This window comes from Aphelocoma coerulescens, chromosome 2, assembly GCF_041296385.1.
Source record: "Aphelocoma coerulescens isolate FSJ_1873_10779 chromosome 2, UR_Acoe_1.0, whole genome shotgun sequence".
Lineage (NCBI taxonomy): Eukaryota > Metazoa > Chordata > Aves > Passeriformes > Corvidae > Aphelocoma > Aphelocoma coerulescens.
In genome coordinates this window covers 153,805,179-153,817,888 of record NC_091015.1, presented here as the reverse complement: position 1 = coordinate 153,817,888, position 12,710 = coordinate 153,805,179, and positions in this window count along the sequence as shown.

Here is a 12,710-nt window from a genome sequence, read left to right as displayed (position 1 = left end):
ACTTAGCTTAGCAGACTGGTACAAAGGCAGAAGAAAGGTGATATTGCAGAGGGTGTGCAGAGAACAAGAAGGACAAGCAGCAGATTAGGACAATTCGCAGCAAAAGAGAAAGCTGAGCAAGAAACTCTCTAGTTAGAGGAATAGTTTATCAATGGAACAAGTAACCAAGGGCACAAACCTTCCATCACCAAAAGTTTTGAGAAATGTTTAAGACAGATATGAATTTCTCCTTCAAAATGCACCCTATAAGTGGAGCCATGAGCTCCTAGCTCTTAAGCAGACTCTCATTAGTAAGTAAGAGGAGTCTCATGCAAGATGGCAGCGGAGATTGCAAGAGATCTTACTCAAAGTTACAAAGATAGACTCCTGAGATATGAAGGATCCATGTTTAATTATCCATGATAAGATTTGATTCAATTCTCCCTGTCAGGAGACTGTTTAATCACCATATAATATCTCTAAGATGGCAGAAAATATTTGCTACAGATCCCACTTCCAGTAAAACAATGAAATATGCACTAGCACAAGAGCTGAAGTCCAAAACAGGAGTATCAGGAGTAAGATGGAGGCTATCTTTGCTTTCTATGAGAAAGGACAGGTGCTCAAATAGAGGTGAAATCATGTTTCTCTTTCTTTGTGTTGAGTGTGTTGGGGTCTGCTGTATGCAAGTTGTCTCAGTGCCCCAGGAGCATTGCGCCACTGTTGCATGGACACTCACAGAGTATTTGTTGAAACGAAATAGATTTGAGAGGTTGTTCCCATGGGGTAGTGCTCCAGTCCCTCAAACAGCATGGTTGGTTACTGTCCAGGTGGTGATGGGAGTCTCTGTTGTGAGGGTCCTTTCAGCAGCATCTTCAGCTGGACTTGGTGAGGCTCCTCAAACTCCTGCTCATGCTTTATGATCCATTTGGGCAGTGGTCCTGCATGACCACTCCAGGACATGTATGGTCTGTTTCTACTGAGAGTATTAAATAATGCACAAAATTTGTATCTTGAAGGTGTACCAAACGCTGAGCTATGTGCCCATTTCTGCATCTGCACAACTTCCACTATTTACAAGTGTCTTCCCTGTGCACAGTCTGGTCAGTTCTGTAACAGAAACTGCCTGGGTGAGTCATTTGGATGGCTGGGTTCCCGGCCAGGTTAACCAACACATCTAACACATAAATATTGCCTGTCAGTCCATCCAGGCACAGCAGAAGCTGCCATGAAGAATCACCAGGCCAGTCTGACACTTCTGGATGGCTCCTGCAGCTCTTGCCCAACATCTCTGCTGTGCAGGGGCTGGGAATTCAGGCAATCCCTTCCTTACAAGGCAGGGTCTTCTCTTGGAACAATCCCTTGTTTCATGCATGCAGCAGCTGGCTGAGAGAGATCTGGGACCAGGAATTAAGGGTGAAGTGTTGCAAACCCAGGCCAATCCCTGATCCCCAGCTACACCACACTTACATCTGTAGGACAACTTGAATTTCAAACATGTTTGACTAAAGTTCTGTGGCTTCTGCCCCACACATAGTCATAGAGCAAAGAGTACACACTGAATTCGAGTGGAGCCCTGTGTCTGCCAAGCATCCCCTGCACCAATTATCACCTCATTAATTCCCATGGCAGTGCTTTTACTTTTCCCCTGAAGAACACATTCTCTATGCTTTCACTACTTGTCATTGTAAAACTGAAGCTCTTTGTTAAAATCCTCACTTGATGGACAAATTTAGAAGCACATAAGCCTGATGAGATATCAAATTAATAATGGCTTGCCTGCATCAGGAAGTAATAGAGATGTTTAGTTCAAATTACTGTTTCGGGGTTGGTAGATAAGAGCTTTCATCTCCTGTATGCAAACCATACTTCCTGGCCCAACAATGATGTCTGTCAGCAACAAGCACAAAGCCCTACTTATATTTAATGCTTGTACACATTTCTCAAACTGGGGAGCTGTACACTTTACTACATCTTTGAAGGTTCTTTCCCCATGACTTCTCCTACATATGTAGTGTAGGTAGTACAATGATGGTACAAAATTCAGTTCAAAACATTGCAACTCCCGCTCTGCAACTCTACCAGCCCTGTGAGAGCTTTGATACTTCTCTTAGCATTATCTGTGCAACTAAGTTAAATGAATTTAATTACCTGCATATGAAATGGTTCCACATCATGATTAGTAGTTTCAAAATAAAAGGCCACACTCTAGTTTGGAGATCTGGATGGGGAAAAAATAGGAGGAAAGATATTTCAAGATGAGGGAGAGAAGAAATTTGGTATTATGTAAGAAAACAAAGAAATGTCTACTATGAGGAGGTAATTCTAGGTTTCTGGATCTGTGATCAACATATTCTCCAGTTCTTAGCTAGACACAGAGTGGAAGCTTTGAAAAAAGGAAAGAGATCCACACTTAGAAAAATTCAGATAAGCAAAGGTCAAGTGCTCTGCTTTGAACATAAAATAAGTCAGCTAATTTCTTCATTCTTTTTTTCCTAGTTAGACAGCAAGCTAAATAGTGGGTATAATTTTCCTGGAATTTACTTTTCATTTACAAACCAGAATACAAGTCCCCTCTACTACCGTGTGAGTATATTAATAGTTTGAGGCCAGATATCAAATAAATTATAGAATTGGGGTTGGACGGAGACTTGAAGATCATTTAGTTCCAACCCCCCTTCCACCAGACCAGGTTGCTCAGAGCCACATCTCAACCTGGCCTTGAACACTGCCAGGGATGGAGCATCCACAACATCTCTGGACAACCTGTGCCAGTGTCTCACCACCCTCACAGTACAGAATTTCTTCCTTGATACCTGATCTAAACCTGCCTCTTTCTGTTTGAAGCCATTTCCCCTTGTCCTGTCACTACATGTCTCCTGTTGGCACCCTTTAGGTACTGGGAGATGCTATAAGACCTTCCCAGAGCCTTCTCTTCTCCAGGCTGAACAATCCCAGTTCTCTCAGCCTGTCCTCATAGGAGAGGTGGTCCATTCCCCTGATCATCTTCATGGCCCTCACCTGCACTCACTTCAACAGGTCAATGTCCTTCCTATGTTGGGGACCACAGAGCTGGATGCAGCACTCCAGGCCAGGTCTCACGAGAGCAGAGCGGAGAGGAGAATCCCCTCCTTTGACCTGCTGGTGACATCACGTCTCCAGAAACATCAGTGACAGCTCTTCAGAAGAGCTAATTCCTAAAGGAGTTCATTTCATATTCATCCACTGGGAAGTGCAGTGACACAAGGGTGCATGACTAAGAATTTTTGAACTGAAATATGTTAGGGCCAGGGATAGCTCATGGGGATGAAATTCTGAGGATTTGAGTTTCTCTAGCTGTAAAAGCCAAAAAATGTCACTGGTCTTCTCAGGAAAATATTTTGAGATAAAAACAACCTGATAGCATTGCAGGAGAAAAACCAATTTGGAATCAGGAAATTGCTATACTTCAGTGGATACTCCATCAACATCCATTGGCTGCTGGAAAGCTGCTTTTAAATAAATGGAAATAACACATTTTTTGCAGTATTTTAAGGGGAAAAGAATCTCCTTTTTACCAAACAGCCTTACTCTTTATATGAGCCTAGGGGATTTCTACAGCTTTCAGCATCACAGCATCTGAATGAAGGATTATATTTATAATCATAAACACAAAGAACCCCACAAATACCACTCTGCTTCACACTCAGGACTTCACAGAAACAACCAAAAGAGAGCTCCAAAGCCCGTAGGAAATGACTATCTCATTCCAGCTATTTCAGTGGCCTTCAAATTAGACCATAGGGGCATAGGCTGCTTGAGCTGAAGCACATTCCTCTTTTGTCACACCATTGTTTGATCTGTACATTGAACTGACAGTGCTTTATGCCTCACATGATGTTATAAATAAAAAATCTCTGTGTGTAGCGCTATCGTTGCCATATGTGACTTATAGATGCTGGTAGTTCCAATAGGGGTGGGCAGAAAAAGGGTTAATGACCTGCAGGAAAGCACCTGAAGGCACCTCCAGCTGCACAGGCATGTGCCTTGCAACCCATCAGGGGTAGTCACAGCAGAAAGACTAGGTACTAAACAAACAAAGAGACTGAAATGTTAGACTTCTTAAAGCCATATTCATTAGCAGTCACCTCTGTGGATTTTCAGAGTATTTTGAATGCCAGATATAAAAACATAGCAAATTTTCTGCACATGTAAAGCTGCTAGATTTTTTTAAGTGCAAAAATACCCGCGTTGATATTTATACAGCTGGAAAAAGCCATGTTGTTTTCCACAGCTAGCAAAGGGGAAATAAATACTCCATGAATAGCAACCAAATTTCCAGATTTAAGGAGGATTTTGGCCACCTTATGCACAAGGGATACATGCAGGAAATCCACACACTCATGGCTGGGTGTCTAAATCAGCCTGAATTATTGCAAATGATTCCTCGTAGGAGGGTACCCAAATGCAGTGTAGCGAATGGCATTGTTTATTTGAACTGAAGTATGCTGGGTACCTGTCCCATCTCCTGAAGCTCCCACCTGCTTGCACCTGTGACCTGTATCAACACCACTCTGTCACTTGCTTTGCTGTACTTAGTCAAGTGGCGTTTCGTCTGTGCCTTACTTTCTCATTGTACACCAAATTTTACTCTTACTAACAAAATGCTGCTCACAAGAGTGCAGTAACTCCAGTGCAAGAGAAAACAGGCTGTGTTTGCACTCACTTTGCTGCTGATTATTTAGACCTCATAAGGGAACTTGGGAAATGACCAGGCAGTCTATCAACTCTTAAGTTACAGACTATTTCACACTTCATATGCCTTTTCTCTGCTTTCAGAACAGTGTCGCTCAAAAAGGCTTGTCAAATTCTAGTGACTTGCAGCTTGTGCTCAGGCTGCCTGCGTTAGTTCACTGAGTATGGATTTCCAATACCTCTTTTACATTTTCATGGTTTTTACAATTATACATCTCTTCTATCATCATCTGGAATAGCCAGATGCCAATTTTGCTCTGTCCTAATTGCTGCTAATGACTTATTGATGTAAGCAGTTGCTTTCCATCTCTTACTGCCCTAGAGGTATTTATATATGGCTCTTTAATGCAGTATCAGGAGAAAGATTTCTTGGTGAGAGCTAAGGTCTGGCATAGTTTTCTTGATTCTACTTCAGTACAGATTTACTGAATATTTATGGAGACAGTGGAGGTCAAAATACTTAGAATTACAGGTCCATTCCCTAAGTGTGTTGTTGTTCATAATGAGTAAGCATGTCACTACTGAATGTGCTACAAAAATGTTTCACAAAAAATATACGCTACCCTATGCCTGTGATGTTCACTGCTGGGATTCAGTATTACTGGCAGCATTATAAATGGGACAAGCACTTTCATGGCCACACATGGCTCCAGTTGTATTGCAAAACTCCATCAACAAACATCACAGAATTTTCCATCAGATAAGGCAAGGACTGGGTCTGTGGTACCTAAAGCCATTCCTATTCAGGTCCCTAACTTGGGATTTCTAGAAGGCTGTTACCTTTCACAAAAGTGAGTTCCTCAGTGGCAGCTCTACAGAAATTTCCAGAGCTTCTCACTACTTGCCCACAGTCTTGCTGCTGGTGCAACAATCTGCGTGAGAGCTCCTGACTGCAGGATAGTGCCTTGGAAAGCTTCAATCAGACTTCTGGAGGGTCCAGCACATCATCACAGAAAATCTCACTTAGGCTATCTTAGGAAGAGTGAATACAGAAAGTAAAGCAAGAATCTGAGGCACTCAGACTAATTAATGCTTGGCTGGACACATGTACCAGGGAACTTCTGGATTTTTGTTCCAAACCACAGAATAACCTCTAATAATTATCTCAATAAATGAGAAGATGACAAATCAGATAGAACACAATTTTCTGCTCTTAAAAGGAAGAATATATTTTCTGTTTGCATCATTTTAATACTTAGGAAGGAGCTATTAAGTAATATTTCATGTTATTGGTATGACACTGTCTTGTAAAACTGTTTCTAAATAGTTATCTCTGCTTCTAAAGAACAGTGCTAAAAGTAGATACTAAAAAAGTTAAACTCACTGAGTAGTTAAGACAGAAAGTGGGGTTTTGGCATGCACAATTAGCACTTTTGTCAATTTTGTAAACTATTCCATTCTACACATATTTGTATTAATTTCTGCAATTCCGCATCCCACACAACATACGTTTAATGCAGAATTTTTATTTTAGGAAATCCAAGTTTCATTTTTAATTTCTGGGTAATTATTTTTTACTTTTGTATTTCATTAAATGCAAACTCATATAACAGGCTTTTTCTTCAAGTTATATTTAACATTTTAATGCTGATTTAAACAAGGACAGTAGTGGCATGTCAGAGAGATGATGACAATAAAATTCAGTGCATTTTTTTCAGCAGAGACTATAAAGAACATCTCTGACTATAATGTTATTCAGAAACATGGCTGTAAAAGAGGCTTATATCTTCCTGTTTACTCTCACCTTGAGATTTATCATGATTGAAGTTAGTGTCATAAGAAAATTCAAGGTTGTTTTCTTCCAAGCACCTCCTGTAAATTGCATTGAGTAGCAGGAGAGAATTGTTTTTAATAGTGTAAGAAACAGGAAGGTTAATTTTGGAAGCATTTCAAAAATTCTACCATTGAATATTGTCCCTTTCTGTCAAGCATATGGCAGATACTCCTGACTAAAACAGAAGGGCACAATCAAGTTCAGATTATTTTTAATGCAGTGGTTGGTGCTTAAGCCAATTGTGTTAATAAAAGAACAGGATAATTATTAAAAAACTGTCCTTGTATTTGGCCTACAGCTGATTGCTGATATAAGTCTTCCATAGAAGAGGCACTGTTTAACCTCAAACAGTGGAAGGTAAAAAGAGAAGGTTGCCCTTTTGTAGTCCCCTTTGTTCTAGACATGGCATCCACTGAAACATTTGGAGGGGGACTGGTGCCCACTGATATTTGTATCAGTTGTTGAGCCCTCACAAAGGCATAAACACTGCAGTTTCCTCCTTTCAACATGTTCTGCCTTCCATTTCTGAATTCATGCTTTGTTATAACAGATACGTCATGGGCTGGTCTTGCTTGGGATGAAGACACCTAAAATCAGGTGTTTGCAAGTAAATGTCTATATGTGAGCTCGGTGCCTAAACCACTGCAGTAGTCAGTACCCTCAGGGGAGATTAGGCAGATCCAGCTGCCAGCCTCGTGAGAGCTGAATATCTCTACTGACTCTCTCTATGTTCCTCAATCTAATAGTATTTAGGGTTCTATCCAATTAGTAAACATAGGTGCTGGGTGCCATTTCAGATGACCTAGGACGTCCACACAGCTGGCAGATACAGCCATGACCTGCAGGAAACCCATCTGCTTCTAGAATTGCAGCTGAAGGTCAAATGAGCATCTCAACAAATTCACAAGGGCATCTTGAAAAGCGCTAGGCACCTAAATCAAGATCTTACATTTAGACATCTTAATTTAGATGTCTCAGTCTTGAGCTAAATGCCTGCACTGCAAAGGATTTTTGAATCTGAGTTACCTTTAATCACTGAAGAAGTCTTTAAGAATCACATGTTCCTCGGAGGGAGGTAGGGACTCGTCCTGTAGCACCACATTGTGGGGAGGACCTTTATGGATACTAAATCTTTCCACATGGAAAGCACTGCTGTTAAGGTTAAGAGGCTACAGAAATCCAGTCACAGAACAGGAGAATTAGAGTGGCAATATACAGTTTCACCTGCTCACACAAAGAGAGGATACTGACTGCTTCTGTTAAACTGAGCATTAGATAAAATATCAATGTCACAGTTATTTTAAACAGTCTTAATACTTTTTTTTTTCAAATTAGATGAATCAGTAACTGGGAAAACTGGTTTTTAGACCACATTTAGCAGAATACTGTTAGCATAATAATTAACAGCTAGCAACCCACATATTCTTAGTGAATAAAGGTTTACTGGAGCAAAATGAATAAAAATAGAAAATGTCTATTCAAATTACAAACAACCATGGGCGTCTTTTTTTTCCATAGGAACTGAGAGATGATTAGCATCTCTGAAAATTAGTTCATTGATTTTGATGGCTACTTATGATTCAGGTACTTCAGCCTAAATTATTCTATCCTTACTGGTTTCCATAAAATACTACCATGGAAATAGAAGAAAGGCATGTCTTGGATTCCTAGAAGTGGCAAGATAGACAATTACTCTGATTAATAAACATTTTGGCAGTACAATTCAGTACTTAGCCTCTGCTGGGTCATGGCTCAGACAGACAAGGAAATGCAATGAATCTGTTGAATTGTCAAACCGTTCTTACTGCTTTAAGTATCTTTTCATCTTTACACTGATTTCTTCTCCTGAGCTCTGTTTTAAATCTTGGTACATCCCCAAAGACAGTGGAGCCCAAGTTTCAGCCTGGCTGTGGTTACAGACTTCACCCAGGATCTTTCCTCCACCAGAACTGTGCAGTTGCAGTTGACCAGCTCTCCAGGCATGGGTTGTTGAGGTTGTCTTGCCTCAAGTCAGAAATCATACTGGTGGCTTCAGCTTTCTTCAGCAGCAAAAGAAAGGAGAAAACAGAAACGACTTCCTTTACTTAACTCGCTGATTCATTTGTTTCCCAAGAGCAACCACGGCCTGAATGAGGAGGTCAAGGTAACCAGCTCTCCCACAACAAGGGCACAAAGAACAGCTGAAGGAAAGGTACCTCTTCTTCCCAGGAGGTTTTGTGGTAGGAGCATTGAAACCAGAATCTCAGCAGTCATCTGTCTCCATGTATGAACAAATTCCCAGAAGGAGTGACCTCTCTTCCGAGAGTCTCCCACACAAGCATGTTTCTTCTTAATGTATGGTGAGCCAATATGTGCATTTACACAATTTGTGCTGAAAGCACTCCGGGTTTGGTAAGTAGCAAATCTCCAGTAGGAGTCATGATTGCTCCATGAAACACGAAAAGCAAGGTCACACAAAGCTCACTGCCTTCTCTTCCATCTCAAGAAGATGGAAAGTAGCCAAAGAGATGAGAAACATGTTTTGTGGGAGTATGCAGCACATTTTCAGGCAATCTTCACAGGTCTCTTGGCCATGGCATGACTGACGTGAGCTTCATGCACCCACACTGTGGAGCTCTTTTGTTGTCTGATGAGCACTGTCCACCTTCCATTGTACTTACTGATGGGGACCTGGTGAACCTGCTTCATGGTCCTGCTTAGATCTCCTTTCAATAGCAAGGATTTGAAACTTCAGATATTTTCAGAGGTCCAAGGGACAGACAGGCTTGGTGTGGTTTTGATATCAGACCTTAGGAGCAGAGTTACTTCTGGTACATGAGGGGGTGGTGAGACATTTTAAGTAAGTAGTCAGATGTATTCCTGTCTTCTTGAACCTCCACAATGACATTAGAAGAAAGAGTGTTAGGAGTGTGCTTGAAAGGGAAAGACAAGTTTTTAAAAACTTTCATAGAACACAGTCCATAAGGAATTCTGAAGGTTAAAAAGAATTCAGAGGGAATATGAAGGAAGGATTTGTGACCTGAAGAGAGAAAACCAAAGGAGGTGAACTTACTTAGCTTTTGAAAGCCAAAGAATATTGCAGAGTGGTTAAAAGCGTCTATAAGAGAAAGATACCAGATAACAGCATGATTTTAACAGAAATAGCAGGTCATTCCTTAACAACAATATCAAATGGCTGGGGGCTGAAGTTTGAAAATAAATTGAAGAATTAATTAAACTGCCAGCTAAAATAATTGAAAATAGAGCAATTCCATTTGTTTTCCAGATAACCGACTTTCCAAACAAAAAGTTTTCTCTGTGGAAATGTGGATGTTTTCTATCTCTTTTCAGTACAAATATGCTGTTTGATGCCTTTGCGGTTCAGCTTTTACTCGAATGTTGCCCTGTTGGCATGATGATTGCATTTCTCATGGTGGTCTGTTACAAAAAGGTCTCATGATGTATATGGCTTCTCAACGAAAAGGGAGAGACAATAATGAAGTATGGAGATTAATCAGATTTGATTATGATGAGTTTTAGCAAATCACATGTCCTGTGTTTGGAGTTGTTTTTTGAAGCATTCTGAGAATCAATTACACTGATTTCAGGATTCAAAATAATTAAAGGGGAGGGAAACATTTTCTAAACAGTTCTAGTTAGTACATGCTAGCTGATTAACTACGTGATTAAGTACTTGTTGCTCAGACCCCTCAATCAAGTCTTTTTATCTCTTTAAAATATATATTCAGTTAAGAAAAAAACCCTGTGTTTTTTTCATATACATGAAATTCTGGTTGAATAAATATCCATACTCTTGAAAACTAGGCAAGTAGTCAATCTGACTTTCCTTGAATTAAACTGTAGATAATGGAAAAATGTAGAGTCTAAGAAGTAGAAAACTAGTGCAAAACTTACTGGATTTTTTTTATATCTACTTATCAATGCCAACTTTTCTGTCAAATATATTTCACTGAATATAATAAAAGAAGCTTGTATGTCTCGTGATATTTCAAAACTTCATACAAAAAGAGCATGAGGAGAGGTCAGTTGAACTTCATGGAACATAGGTCAATTTGCAAAATGAAAAAGAAAAAAGAGAAAGAAAGACAATAAAGAAAAGAAAAAGCAAAATTCCAGAGAGAGAAGGGACCAGCAACATGGAAAGCTGGTTAGGTCTTACTTTGCTGAAGTTCCTTGCTTTGCACTATTTAGATGCCTTCTTCGACTTGGTTCCTAGTAGTGCTCTAGGTAAAAGTTACACAGATGGCAGAAATTTTCTAAAAGAAAAATTCACTGTCATTCCTCCCATTAATAGATGGGAATGTAATATTCATTAAAAAGATTCCAGACTTCAGTCATCCCCTAATGATCATGCAAATTCCCTCATCAATGCATAATAGAACAAAAGAGATCTGTGCATTAGGAATTACTTCTACCACTTTCTATGGCTTTTCATTAAAATGTCATATTTCAAACAACATTTTGCAGAAGTTACTTATCAGATTTGCTTATGGGACACATCAGGAAAAGGAGGAAATGGCAGATGCTTCCCTGCAGTTCTGCTTTGTTTTTCTTGGCTTGGCTGGACTTCGATGCGCCACAGGTAAAATCCAGCATAAAATATTTATGCTTGGTGTTGAATTTTATTTCTGCAACACAAATGAAACATCAAGATTTCCTTTAGGATGTGGGAAGATTTAATGAAAATCCTTGCAGACCCATCAGCTAGAAACCAGAAATAAGAAAATCTGTGCTACTTGTGCTCACACTCTCTCTTGAGCAATGACAGGAGGGTATCCTTAGCTGGGGTGCTGGTTTGTAGTGATTTATCTGTCTTAGGTTGCTTTTCATAATGTTTTCACTCACAATAACACAGATCTCTCAAAAAAATTTTCTCTTACATCATATGCCTTGTCATCTGCCCATAGTTATGGACAGTGGTGAGAAAAAGCTGCAGTTAGTGACACGTAAGAAGTAAATGTTGACAGAAAGAATCTCAAGTCAAAGTTAGTCTGGGAAACTGAGCCACCAGTAGGAGAGAAGGATAAGAAGGATGGACATCCAAAATTTAGTCCAATTTAGGCTCCTGCTCCGAATTGCTCTCAGGATGCACTTTCCCTTGATTACCTGGGGAGTAAACAGACTAACCCTGTAACTTAGGTAAGATACCTTAAAACTCCTGGCATTGAACAAGACCTCTTCTTTCAAGTGCATTTCAGCTATTACATGCCTGGAATAGCTGTGAGGAAATCATATACGATTGCTGCTTTCTTTCTGCTGGAAAAACCTAAAATTTAATTCACCATGAAATAAGACCGTGAGCTTAAATGATAGCTAAAATGGCTGTGAAGCTGCTCAAGCTTTGTGAGAACTGAAAAATCCATGAAATGCCTAAAGGACGATAGTAAAACAGTAGTCCACTGATGGTGTGTCCTTCTGGTCAGTGTACCATGTTCAGGGGTTAGGAGAGCATCACTCAGGTCACATCACACTTGGATGCCAACATCAGAGGGGAACAACCCCCCACTCAGGGCTGACCCAGTTGCTGTAAGAAGGTGTCTAGAGCAGTTCAGTGAACAGCAATAATATTTTTTAGGTGAGAAATGCAATGTAAACTTCTTGACCTTGCTGTGCTTATCCACCTCTGAGGATAAGAATTTCATTTTCTCTTTCTTTGTAACAGCATGCTGGAAAATAACAAGGCAAGGCACTGGATTCATTTCAGGTGAGGTTCATTTATCAGGTACCAAGTTGCTCTAAAAACAATTCAACTTCTACATAACAGAGTCAGTAATCATTAGATTTTTTGCTAACTTTCTGTCAAAGTATGTAAGTACAAGAACATTTCAATATCAGGGTTTTTCTTTATATGATGATGACACTATTTAAAAGGGAGTAGGGTTGAGGCAAGGAATACAAAGTCATGCTTGAGTAACTTTAATCATTAAGAACTTGCTCATTTATAATTGGCTAAAAATCCTCCCATGTTTCAGTTGTTAGTTCAATGGATTAACAGCACAAGGACACTGACCTGCTGTGTCTTTTCAGGAAGAACTTGCTGAGTGGAGATGCAGGAGCATTGAGCTCATTATGCATCCTGGGCAGGGGAGGATCAATCCTGCTTCAGAGAGGGAAGAAGGAGAGCAGAAAATGTGGGAGAATTAATGGAAAGGTGCTTTTTTTTTTCTCTCTCTTTCTCTTTCTCTTTTTTTTTTTTTTCTTTGCTATGCTTTCTCTAAAACAA